We start from the raw sequence: 14,199 nt of genomic DNA on the forward strand, positions 1-14,199 counted from the left end.
CCTGAAAGCAGGGAGAAGTTATCACACAGGGTGATGACAGTGCTTCCTCATCAGAGTGTTTATTGCAATGAGGAAGACACTGCGACTCCCGTGGGGTACGGTGTGGAAGCAAACACAATCGATCACAGACTCCTGGATTCAGATCGCCGTGCGGATCACTGTTAACATTACTTTTTAACACCAACAACAAAAAAATATAAAAGATAAAATACTAAATGAATGAATTAAATCTTATTCAATTTAACCATTTCTAACATTTCTTTTTAACACTTTTCATCTTTTTTAACATTAATGCAGTATTGTGATCAATTACATGACTCTTCAATTATAACCCTTTACACATGCAATGCGAGCTAGCGATTCACAATACTATTTCATCACAAACATGGATGTAAAAAATAAAAAGGGACAAAAAATGAAACTTCAGGAACACCACCCATTGCAATACAAGCAGAACTGGGCCGAAGTTTTATATTATGTACACCACAACACAGCCTTCTGGTGGACAAGCCATACTATTTAATCCGTGTCCTCCTATGGCACTTCCGTGGGAGGAACCTCGTCGTAGAGGTCACGTGCTGGTTGCGCGTCACTCCACCAATCACCTCGGGGAAGGTCTGAGACAAGAGCCTAATCGTTGCCCTTGCAGGGTACCTGATACAGGTGAGTGAGTATATGCAAAATATGGGTCAGCGTGGGCAGTCGTAACCGGAGAAACTTGCTGGCGGAAATGATGCACTACAAGTGGATGTGACGCTAACTAACTTGGAATCGCTTGCGGCTGGCAAATGAGTGCGATGGATAAGGTGGAGCAATGATTCAGACTACTCTCCCTCCACTTTTTTTGTTTTGTATGAGCGTTTAAAAAAAACAACAACATAATGATAATCAAATAAATCGAATAAGCTTTAGTTTATTAATCAGAATTAAAATAAGTAGGTTTTGCCCTTACAAGGTTGTAGATTTGTTATAGATGAGTTCCTTTGTTGTAGTTTGGCGCTTGAAAAACTATATATGGGATGTACCATGACCTGAGGGATTTCCTCATCCCATCCCAGCTTGGTTCTGATGCTGAATGTGAATGTATCTTGCTGTACATCCCACTGAGCTCCAAGGGCCCTCTCCATAGGGAGCTGGTCTCTGTCAAGGTTAAGTGTTTTTACCTCTTTAGCTCTCTGCTCTTCAGGAATGGCGGCCAGCACCGAGCGATGATTGCTCACCCACTTATTGAGCTTAAATCCACCTCTACTGCACAGGTCTGTTAGCTGCTGGTACAGATGTATTGCTTGTTCCACCGTGCTGACGGCCTTTAGACAATCATCCACATAGAAATTTTGACGAACAGTGTTTATAACCTCGGCTGGGAAGTCATGCTAATTGTCGTCGAATGAAGCACAGCTTGGGGATGACACTGCCCCAAAGATGTGGACTAGCATCCTGTGCTCTTGTAGGCCCTTTGTAATGTCCCCATCTGGCCACCAGAGGAAGCGTAAGAAGTTTACATCCTGGTTGGAAACTCTTACTTGATGAAACGTTCCCTCAATGTCAGTCATGAATGCTACAGGGCCTTGGCGAAAACGAAGCAGCAAACCTAGCAGTGTACTTGTCAAATTGGGACCCTGCAGGAGCTCTTTATTTAATGATGTTCCACAGTAGGTGGCAGTACAGTCAAATACCACACGCAAGTTTCTTTTTGCGTGGGTGATAGACGCCATGGTGTGGTATAAACCACACCTTTCCACTTTCATGATCCAATTCATCTATTGGCACAATTTCTGCATAATTCTTTGCAAAAACATCTTTCATGCAATCTTTGTACTCACTGAAGAACTTGTCCTTCCTCTTGAACCTTTTCAGAAGATGATGTGCTCTTTGCTGGGCCACAGCTTTGTTGTACGGAAGCCTCACATCAGCTTTACGAAAGGGCAGCCTTAGGCTGTAATGTCCATTTTTCAAAACAGCGGAGCTTGAGGCTATTTTCATAAACTCAAGGTCTTCAATAGACATTTTCTTTTTTTCTTCGTAGTATTGCTCAATAAAATCTTGGTTGTATTGTTGAACCAGCAGCTCTTCAATTGATATTCTGTTACACTGCAGAGATCCATCATTCCCATCATCACTGAGAGGCCCATTGATGACCCATCCAAGCGAGGTTTTCACAGCAGGCCCACTACCCTGGCTGCTGATTACCTTCCATGGTTCCATGGCTCTTGGCGCATTGACTCCTATTAGCAGCCAGTCTGCCACGTCAAAATGTTGAAAAGTTACCCCTGTTTTACACCAGAAGCGTTTGCAGAGTGTCAGCAGAGCGTCAGCAGAGCGTCTGCGTCGACGCAGTGAAACGCGGCCACTAAAGTCAATGAGCAGGTTTACACCAGGCGCAGAGCGTCCGCGTTTCAGAAGCGTCCCAGAAGCAGTAAAACGCGAGCCGCTGGAAAATAACGCCAGAATTTATTCTTTGACACTTGCGTCAATCGTAGCAGGTGGGATCGTTCAGACAGGAAGTCAATGGTGTAAAAACACGGTGGATCCGGTTGATTTTCATCATAACACACAATGTGCTGGATTTTGTATTTATATGTGCTGTACTTTACTGTGAAACATCAACGTGACGCATCGGCTTCATCGCTGTTCAGGTCGGCCGTCAAACAAAAACAGATTTCACTTTGAATCTCAAACTATGATGAACAAAATGCATCTATACTTTAAATACCTGCATTTTGTATGATGCCAGCAGTTCGGTTTATTATTATTTTTCTTTTTTACACACATCGACGATACTTCGAGACACTGTTGGGACAGTGTCTCGAAGTATCTGTCTGCAGAGCGTCTGCAGAGCGACCGCGTTGACGCTCTGCTCACGCTCCAGCACCCTCCCACACAGGACGCGTTTTACGAGCAGAGCGTCTCGCGCAGCGGCTCGATCAGTTCACGCGAGGATTGCAAGATCGCGCGACAACCCAGGTAGTTTTTGCGTGTTTTTAAAGAAAACAACAATGAAACAAAACATCGATACTTCGAGACACTGTCCCAACAGTGTCTCGAAGTATCGATGTGTGTAAAAAAGAAAAATAATAATAAAGTAAACTACTGGCATCATACAAAATGCAGGTATTTAAAGTATAGATGCATTTTGTTCATCATAGTTTGAGATTCAAAGTGAAATCTGTTTTTGTTTGATGGCCGACCTGAACAGCGTTGAAGCCGATGCGTCACGTTGATGTTTCACAGTAAAGTACAGCACATAAGTACAAAATCCAGCACATTGTGTTATGATGAAAATCAACCGGATCCACCGTGTTTTTACACCATTGACTTCCTGTCTGAACGATCCTACCTGCTGCGATTGACGCAGTAGGGATGCATCAAGCGTCAAAGAATAAATTCTGGCGTTCTTTTCCAGCGGGTCGCGTTTTACTGCTTCTGGGACGCTTCTGAAACGCGGACGCTCTGCGCCTGGTGTAAACCTGCTCATTGACTTTAGTGGCCGCGTTTCACTGCGTCGACACGGACGCTCTGCTGACGCTCTGCAAACGCTTCTGGTGTAAAACAGGGGTGAGCCTCCGCCCCCTCCGTGCCCATTGGCGGAGGGAGGGCTCATTGAAAGAAAAAAAAAAACGGTGTTCCTTCGGCGCGCCTGGGAAACTCTGAAATTATGAATAACTTAAGCTTGTTTTTGTCCCATTTGCCTGCATCAGCCCGTCATGATATTGTTAAATTAATTGAGAGCCACCCACTATTGTTTTCTGACCACCCCCGCCGTACGTCAGTTTTGCACCATGACATAGAAGTAGAGGGACATGCCACAACCAAGCAGTACGCACATAGAGCCAATGTTGGAGTTGAGAAAGCAACCTTGGCTCTCTTTCTGACAGTGCCCATCTTGATGTTAATTTGGGGTCAGGTTTTTACAGACTATAATGCCCTCGTGGTCCTGGATAGGATGCGCAATCAAACCAGCCGTAGATGCGGTGGTCTCTGCTCCTGCAAGACTTCAATCTCTAGATTTGCCACAAGAAGGGGGGTTGATAATGTGTTGGCAGATGCATTATCACGTGTACATGTGGACTAGCTGCGAAAGAATTTCGGGGGAAGTGAGGTTTTTCTTGTTTAGTTTTGTTTGTAGGTATGTTAATAGGGTTTAGTTCTTAAGGGAGGGGATGTTATGACCCACACGTGGGTCTAGGTGCCTCTATCTTTGTGTCTGTGTGTGTGTGTCTGTGTGTGTGTGAGAGTGGATGACGCCTTGCAGGTGCGGTCATGGATGTCGGCTGCTGATTGGACGCGCCACGGCTGAGAAGGAGGAGCAGTCGAGCCAGCCTGACGGTCATCCCTCCTCCGCTCCCAACTCTGCAGTTAGTCAATTCTGAAATGGTGTTAGAGCACGCAGCCGTAGGGGTGGGCTGCCATTTTCTTTGTCCCCTCTTTTCTCCTGTTTAATAAGTATGTAGGGAGGTTAGCCTTTCTGTATTTGGGTTCTCTTTCTTTCTTTAGTTAGTTCTTAAGGCAAGCTAGTTGGAGTTTGGTTTATTATTTTGGCCTGGGCCCACCCTGAAGCCTTTGCTGCCCACCGGTTAAGTTGTTTTGTTTATTTCATTTACTGATTAATAAATGTTTTTGTTGAAACTGCCAACTGCCGTGAGAAATTAATTAGGCTTGGGAGTGGGGGAAGGTGTCCCACATGTTGCGTCTCGGTCCCCCTAGACGGGAAGTAACACGGAGTTTTCGCCGTGACAGAAGGTTGAGCTCCTACCGTTTTACAAGTGACGTCGTCACGTTAGGCTGTTCCATCCCTGCTAAATTCTTTAAAGAACTACCGTTAGTAAACTTTTAAATTATAATACACTCTACACTAATTGTAATTTCCTGCCCGTGGTTCTATATTGCAACAGTTGACGGCTCATATCAGCAGATAAGCAGCAACAATCTGGGCATTGCGGGTGATTCATAAATATGTCATTTCTTATTAATTAGCCCATAAGTGTTGTACACCAATGTGACACCAAATGCTTGTTGCTGACAGCAGTGAAGAAATGACACTCTAGTGGTTCTGCACATCAGTATAAATAGAGTGATTCTCTATCATTATGTGGCATCATAGTCACGCCCGACGCACTGATTGCCTGGCCCGTCAACCAATGATTAGGGGGTGGGGTGCTATAAAGACAGGGGTGGAAACAGTTGGCTATTACTGCACTTTGACGTCCCGTCACGTCACTTCCGTTGCCGTCGTCACGTTTCCGTGCGCCCGTCCGCGTCTGCCTCAGGTATGGTTGCCTCTGCCGACTTTGTTTTTCATTGTTTTGGAGTACTGGTTTTAGACTGTGGTTTATTTTTAGGGTCTGACATGTAGTGCGCCGTGGCGCTTTCGGCATGTACCACCTATTGCAACTCCCGGTGAGTCTTTTACTTTCTTTAGTTTTCGTCACTAGCATCTAACAGCTGACCAAACCACTTAATTGTTTTTTTTGTAGATACCGCCAAGAAACTTGGCTTTGCCGCTGCACTGACAGCCTCTAAAAACCAGTCAACTTACTGCTGCTTTGCTGACGCCGAAAGTGTCCGATCACGTCGTCTATTAAGACCTGAAATACGCGGCCGTTCGACGTGTGACAGTCGGCGCGTAGTGGCCACTAACCACTTCTAATTGTTTTGTTTGTTTGTTCAATTTTCGTTTGTTGTATTGTTGATTTAATTGTATTTTTGGTTTATTTAAATGTCGATCTAATCCTGATTTGTGTGTGTGTGTGGTGGTGTGAGCTTAACCATTGAGTTCGCATACGCGCTCGTGATCCCTCATAATTGTTTTCTTTTCTTTTGTGATTCAGAGGCTGAGGTCGACAGGTGTGGACGGGTGGTGGTATCCCTCTTTTTTTTTTTTGGTTTTAGTTTGCTGTGTCGTCGCCACCCAATTTTGACTGCCCACTGGGATGTGCACGTGTGATTGGGGTGACTCCCTTGGGCTTCCGTCCCCATCCAACCTGCTCCGCTATATCTAGGTGGCCTCAGCCCTGAACACCATCATCACATCCCGTGAGTCGTCTTGTTTCTGTTGCCCCCTCCCCTCCCCGTGTGGTGTCAGCCTGTCCTGCTTTTGTTTGACCCATCTCTCCCCCCTTATTTGAATCATTGGCCTCCTTTATTTTGAAGATCCTTTCCCTTTTTTTTTGAGTTTCAGAATTGATGAAATGATTCGCTCATTTGCTTTGATATTTATGGTTTTAGTTTCCCCCCCTTGTTCGTACGTTGTTTGTGTCGAACGGTGCTTTCCCCCCCCCTTGTGTCTTTTTGGTCTTGGTAGTTTACTTATAAATTTGTTTTCCTTTTTCTGAGTTTAGTTAATTTAAATTCGTAACTGCCTGGATTCCTTTCTGTCTAGATGCATTTCCTTCAATTATAATAAAGCCTTGTCTGTTTTTTTGCAAACCACGTCTCAGCTCATTTGTACACGAAACCTGTGTGATTTTCATTATTTTACTCCTCCACAAACAACTTGAGGTGGCGTTGTCGTCCATATCCTTACCCCTTAACAATAACCCCCTTGCATTCTGTAAACTCATCAACATCATCATCTTCCCCCCCGCCCCCCCCCACACACTGCTCCTTTGTGTTGCCACAGTTAGTAAAGCTTATGTCTAACTAGGTTGACGGTGACAAAGCCTTTTCCTCGAATCCAGCGGTTCACTTGAACCATGTAATGGAAAATAAGTATTCTTGGCCTCCCGTGTAATCTGTTAGTTTCACTCTATAACCTTCTGGAGACATTCTCCTCGTGGCCCGCCAGGGTGAGGTATTCGTTGGAGACATTCTCCTCGTGGCCCGCCAGGGTGAGGTATTCGTTGTTTTGTCTCCTCTCATCCTCCCCTCCTTCTTCCTTATATCGTCCCCTGCGGGTCCACTGTATAAAAGACCTTCTTCTTCCTTCTCTCTTTGCACTCGCACTGGCATTCATTCGAGCTGTTGCACCTGTTGCATCTGTTCTGTTGGTTGTACTTTGTTTGTGCCTCGGATATCCGATCATTTATTTCATGTTCATTAAATTACTTATTTACTCAGCATTTCTGCATCGGTAGCTTTGCTCTTTTCCACAACAGTTTGGTGTCACGAACAGGATAGCTGGAGACCCTTCAGTGAAACTCTGGAACGTCGACGGCCCGGGACCAGGAACGGAGGAAACTCCTCGTTCCCCCTCTACCTCGAACCAAGCATTCAGAGACGAGAGGATCGGCGTCTAAGAGTGGATCTGATCGGCTTCACGTCTATCCAACGAACCTGGAGAGAAAGTGCTAATCCGGAGATCGGGTGAGAAGTAATTGTTCTTTTTCCAGACATCCAGACAGTGACCAAGGTGTTTTTTCTTGTCGTCCACGAACGGTCCCAGTACAGGACGGAATGCATGCGTTAGTCGTTTCTGTGTGGGTAGGCGGTGATTGTGAATCACTGCAGTCCCAGTACAGAGTGTGCGTTGGCCGGGCCTGTCCCGCTCACCAGATATCCAAGAAGGTTGGTGAGGGCTGAGCGGGCAAAACCTTTGGTGACTAAGTACCGAAGGGGTGAATTTTTTCTCTACCTTTTTGCGCCTGAGTAAAAAAAGGGGGCACAGGGACGCCTGTGCAGCTACAAGTAATAAGTCTAGACAGGGATGGGGAAGAACCAGCGCAAAGTGGCTGCTGCAGTTCCCCAGGGGGGACAAATTGTGGACGACATGCGGAAAAAATACGGTCCAGATTGTCTTGATATGTTGGATGTTTGGGTTGTAAAGTATGGTTTCCCAGAGGGGGGATCACTGAGTATGGAGGAATTGAGAAACCTCCGGGATAAACTGAATATAGCCGAGGGAAAGGTTACAAAAAAGAAAAACCCAAACAGGTGGGAGATTCAAATCATCAAAGATCATGAAAGGTGTTTTTCATTCTGGAAACCTGAAGCAGAGGTCAGGGACAGGAAACAAGTAAAGAAAGGTGTGAACAGCGCTGGGCGCTGGAGCACAGGGGTGACAGAGATAACGGCAGAGGGTGCACACGCTCACACACACTCCCTAGAGGAGGGAGAAAAGGAGCCACTCACACACGAGCATTCAAATGCACCAAATCGTCTGTATCCTTCTCTTACAGGCCTGAGGGACCCTCTCCTGGACATACCTGTCTTCCCTCCTCCCGCCTGCCCTCATCCAACGCTACCACCGTACAACCCTGCGCACTCCAGCACCGACGCCGCAGCGTCGCCACGTTCATCAGGACTGCCGTCAACCAAACGGCCAGCCTCATCACTGCTTTCAGACAAGGGCTGCTCCCCCAGATCGCCGAAGCAGTTAACAGAAGCTGCTGCGTGGGGATTGAAGATGCCCGGCTGACAGAGGTCCGACATCATGCAGTGCACGCTGAGAGGCTTCTGCAGGAGGCCAGCGATGCAGAGGACAATAAGATAAAGCGTGCCTCCCTCACCATGATGAAGCACCTCAGTGACACGGCGAGACGGCCCTACAGGAACAACGACAACCGACGAAGGGCGACTAGCGGAGACAGAGGTGAAAAGGGGGCGTGCCACATCTGCGGCCGCATGGGTCACTGGGCTAGAGAATGCCCTGACAAAAGAAGACACCGCGGGCAGAACCATGCCCACCGCAGCCAAGAGAGTGATCGCGAGGACCGGAAAAGAGGATCCAGAGGGGACCAGGACGTGTTTATGTAGCATAATTGTGGCAAAGCACTGTTCCTGCTTTTGTTGTGGTTTGTGGCGTGTGTGAGAGTGATCAGTGAGCAGGGTGCAGTTACCCACTTCTACCAGTGGAGGTCGTGTTCGCCCCGGGGAATAACGCTAGAGAGGTCTCTCAAGTGGCTCGTGAGACCTATGTGGAGCGAACCGTCGTAGCGGACGTTAACGTGTGTGTTATCTGTTGTGCTTCCACAGGTGAGAAGGGGAAATGGTTGAAAATAAGAGCAAATGTATGTGTGGCTGTTTCGTAATTGAAGTCTGAGATCGAGGGTATGTGAGTTAAATTTACGTTTTGAATGTATCGTCTCCGAGTGATTACCTTGCGAAGAGGAAACAACGGCTAGCCCGTTGCTAGGTTACCAGGAGGCGGGGTTGACGCTCGGTTACGTTAGTGTTCGTTTAACGTTATGGGATGTTTATTCAGTAGAAATGTGAATATTTAAATGTATACGAGTAAGATTGAATGTGGGAAACGACATGATTAATAAGTTCAAGTCGAAGTCGGGTATGGATCTGTGTTTTGAAATGTAAAAAGTAGATAACGCTCGAGAGGAAGTCTCTCAAGTGGCTCGTGAGACCTATACGGAGCGAACCGTAGTAGCGGACGTTAACATGTGTGTTGTCTGTTGTGCTTCCACAGAAAACCAAAATAAAAGCTTCTAAAGAAACAAAGAAAAACAAAAATAAATGTGTCTTCGCAACATTACCACGCTACATTTACGTTTGACTATCTGCTTTAATATAAAACCGCAAAAAATGTGTTTTATAATTTTCTTTATATAATCTACAAACGTATTAGTATGATCCAGGGAAAATTCCATGTTTGTTTGCGAAACTCATTGGAAGAATGAAGAAAATCTGTTCGATTGTTATTGTCATGAACATGAATCACAAAACACATATATATATATATATATATATATTTTTTTTTTTATTTATTTATTTTTTTTTTCATGTGTCACTTTAACAGAGACAACACCATCTGTAATTACTATGTTTGGTTGCATTTCCCTGGCAGGCAAAGATAGATGGAAGAGACATCCTTCTGGGTGGAAAATGGGACTGGCTTGTCTGTGGATGGTGGAGGCTCACTGGGCTCATCAATCCGTCCATCCATTCACCTTGTTCGTCTCATCCTGACTGCAGCACGCCACTGTGGAGGCTTGACATAACACACATTAGATTAATAACAGAAAAGCAAAATGTGACTGATGGTGTATTATTTAGTGTGCTTCAGTTATAATTCTCATAATAATGACTGCTTTGCTGGCTTCACACAATATATATAATTGGCCTGTCTTAGTTAAAAGCCCACTCACCACGACAAGGTGCAGGCCAAGAGTGGGAACACAAACACAGACCAGAAACGAACAGGACAAATCCAGACAAGACTACAAAAAACACAAACACAAATAACACTAATATCACTTTGACCACTATCTTTTTTCACAAGAACTTTTATTTCTTTACAAATTGAACCTTAGATTGTGTCACAACAAACTAAATAAACCCTTGAAACAGCCAACAAAACATGAAATAACAATTCATCAATATTATAATGAGTATCCTCATAAATGATTTCAAGATAACTTTCAACACTTTCTTACAAATTTTTTTTTACGTCTGCCGTAATGATTTTCAAGTTTTTTTCATGTGAATATTTTAACATTGAACATGTTAACTGAACAGTCAATGTAAAATCCCTTCATTGTTGCTCTGACCTCTTCATCATTTGTGATCTCTTCATCATTGGTGATCTGTACATCATTTGTGACCTCTACATCTACATCAGACACAGTATGGCTGTCACATGGTTCCTGAATCACGAGAAAACTGTCTTCTTCCAAGATCTCTGACACCTCTTTACATTTTTTAGAATATATGTGGTCAAAGATTTGATCAAAATCACGTGTGTGTGTGGGTGTGTGTGTGACTCACTTACCTTTTGTTTGGTAGACATGCTCTTACCTGATTTGAAGAAACTAAAAATGGTTGGGACAGCTGTTGAAGTTAGGCACTTTCTCTCACCACGCAAAATGAAAGATTTCTCCTCAAAGTGAAGAGCACACAGCCTGGAGTTGTCATTGGGTGTCCAGTTTATTCTTCTCACATTTTCCACCCATTTGTGCAACCTTTTTCTGTCCCCAAAAGGAAAGCTGTAAAAAGCAAAACATTCCAAAAATAAATGTACAATATTTTTTTTTGTGTAATTTTACTTAAAATTGGGTATGCAAACATATTTAACTAATTTAAACTTAAACACAATGCAGACAGTTGTGCAGAAAGTTTAGTGTTAGCTAAAATATCGGGCACACAGACATACTTATTATGTATACATTTCTTTCCATTGTAACAGGTCACTACCAGATCTGCAATCCATTACCTAGAATTGGTTTTCCTTAAACTGATGTACAGGATTACTAATCTGACTTTGATGGGCAAATTTGACAACAGAATACAATTATGAAGCACTAAAACACAGGACCACAAAACAATTAAATGCATGATGAAATAATGATATGCTTTGTTAAATGAAATAAAAGCGCTGCCGCCTCACAGCAAGAAGGTCGTGGGTTCGATTCCGGGGCCCGGACCTGGGACCTTTCTGTGTGGAGTTTGCATGTTCTCCCTGTGTCTGCGTGGGTTCTCTCCGGGTTCTCCGGCTTCCTCCCACACTCCAAAAACATGCATGTGAGGTCAATTGAACGTTCTAAATTGTCCGTAGGTGTGCATGTGAGTGTGAATGGTTGTTTGTCTCTATATTTGGCCCTGTGATGAACTGGCGACTTGTCCAGGGTGTCACCCTGCCTTCGCCCTAAGACAGCTGGGATAGGCTCCAGCAGACCCCCGTGACCCTGAATAGGAATAAGCGGGTATAGAAGATGAATGAATGAATGAATGAAATCTTTATTGAATGAATGACACATTTTATTTCACTCGTGGTTTATGTAATTATTATTTTTTGCTCCATAGCTTTCATGATTCAGCATTACATGTTAAGAGTGATGAATTGCATGAAAAGAGAGAGCACTCGCTGATAAATTAACATGGTATACTGTTTAATTCCATGAGGACGACAAAATATTTGCAAATTTGTGTTAGCTACACACATCGACAGGTGCAAGAGAAAGGGAGGAACTTTCAAGATCGTTGAGTTTTTATTTTTTATTTTTTTAGTTCTGATGAAATAAATAGACCAATCATTTTATTACTTTGTCTGCTTTCCAAAGAGGTTATTAATTAAAAAAATATGTGTGGCAGTGCTGTTATGGTCCATAGAGAGTTGCTTCAAAGAATTATCATTTATTATTCAGTGGCACATTGCTCACTTGTTTAATACACAAATAATAGTATATTATTATAAGAATACTATTTTATTAATATGATAATAATAATAATAATAATAATAATAATAATAATAATAATAATAATAATCATCATCATCATCATCATCATCATCATCATCATCATTATTATTGATAAAATTTTGAAACAACAATCGTCAGTTGTTCCGTAAAAAATACATTCATTTCCATGTTGAATTTTGTACGGTTCGTGAGCGCGCACATCTGTCAGTGACGATCTCCACACTGACACAACTGCGCATGCTCTATTATCCCATCAATGCGGAAGTCAAAAGGTTTTTGGGAGCCATGCGCTGGGTGAGCAACTTCATTGAAAAGAATGGGACGCCATCTTGGACTCTGGGGGCTTGCCACACTGTCACGCAGGTTGTGACGTAGTGGGCCGGCGACGCCGACAGGTATGATGTGAATGATTGACAGCTATCATTCGTTCCCGTTAGCGAGAGGATTAAAAACAAACAGACACCATAATGGCATTAAAATGGACTTATCCCAGCGGTGCGGAAAAACAGAAGGAAAAGAAAACTGATCAAGAAAAACTTGCAAAGGGGAAAGGTAAGTTATTTGTTTGTGATGTGGGCTGGAGAGGTGGAGGGGAAACGCTGTTGCCCCCCCCCCAAGTTTGTTTATTTGTCCTGCTAGCCAGCTACCTAGCGTTGGATAAATGTTAGCTGGCTGGCTAATATTTGTTCGTCATGAATCAGCGTTTTTGTTTGTTTTATGAAAGTTGACCATATCCTGTCAAGTTGGCCTATCCTGCCATGGGAATGACTGATTGACTCCACACCCGTTCATTCACATTCTAACAGGGACGGAGGGAGGGAGGGCATGTTGTAGTTGTTGTTGTAGTCAGTCCCCTGTTATTGTTCAGTGGAAGTTGTCTCTCACATATTTGACTCTTAATGTTATTTTAGCCTTAACTTAGGATGAATTTACTAAGCTTAGTTTGTATTTTGTAGGCCCTTCATTAGAAATGTGCTACTGTTTTATAATTCAAAGAAATATTTTATGGAAATACTTTTTTTGGCATGGTGTTGACTATTTTAGACTATTGTGGCAGTGGGTCATTTATCTTAGTTTTATTACTTTAACTAGTACAGTGTGTAAAGTAATGCCAAAAACTCTTAAAAGTGACAGTTTTGTAATTGGGTAAAAGCTTTAAAGGGACACTGCAATCATAATGTTTAATTTAAAAACATTTTTTTTTTTTTAAATTTTCCTATATTACTGCAACATCACTGTAATAATAAAATAGGAAAATGTGCTTCTGATTTGTTTTGCTTGATGATCTAGTGAGCTTTGTCTCTGCAGGAGCAATTCTAAAATATGTTGGCGCTGCAGACATTGAGCCCGAGGGATCTCCCGAACATCCTGACCAGGAAGCTCCAGGACCAACACGTTCCTCAGAACCTCCTTCTGTCCAGGTGAATAATGTGTGTTATTCTTAGTAGCTAAGCTGATAAGTGTGGGACGAAACTAAGGCAATTAAGCATTATTTTGATTGTTGGTTTGCGTTTTAGTGTTGCACTTGTTGGTTTGTTGGATTTTCTTATTTAAAGTAAGCATTTTTTTTTATGAATACTCAATCTGTTGTATTTATTGACATATAGACGATTCTTTTCCTAGTATTATAGTGTTTGTTTGTTTTTAAATCAGTTTAACTTGCCTGAGTTGCTCAACTGAAGATGTTTAATTTTACCTGTAGCCTGTTTTGCTCACGAGGTGTAATAGATTGTGGAATCTTAGTAGACCTTAGTAGACGCACGCTGCTGAGAGTGGCAGCGATCAGCTCCGATGACCGTGGTGCTTGTAAATAAGGCAAATGCGCCATCTAGTGGGACGCAACATGTTTACTCGTGTTGGAGCAATGACAAGTACTACTAACAAAACAAAAGATGCACAGGGTAAAAAAAATAATCATAAACTCAAGCCCAACAAAGATAACAGATGGGCATAACTGTACTTAGTAATGATTACTAGTACTACCAACATTTGTATATTTTACTTTCAACTCGAATTTGAACTATTCATCCCCTTTTTTCAGCAGCCATTAACACTAATAAATTAAATTAAATCAAAACAATAAATTAAAGCTGCAAGCAGCGTTTGCGGGACTGAG

General features: G+C 43.1%; 1 protein-coding gene across 1 annotated transcript in view; it reads right to left on the bottom strand.

The window, feature by feature from the left end:
• LOC142887999 (protein NLRC3-like) overlaps positions 1 to 14,199 on the bottom strand; it is a 70,212-nt gene that overhangs the window by 16,410 nt on the left and 39,603 nt on the right. The gene's annotated exons all lie outside the window — the stretch shown is intronic.

The sequence above is a fragment of the Nelusetta ayraudi genome, unplaced genomic scaffold (assembly GCF_046127955.1).
Source record: "Nelusetta ayraudi isolate G7.1 ecotype Tasmania unplaced genomic scaffold, CSIRO-AGI_Nayr_v1 ptg000018l, whole genome shotgun sequence".
Lineage (NCBI taxonomy): Eukaryota > Metazoa > Chordata > Actinopteri > Tetraodontiformes > Monacanthidae > Nelusetta > Nelusetta ayraudi.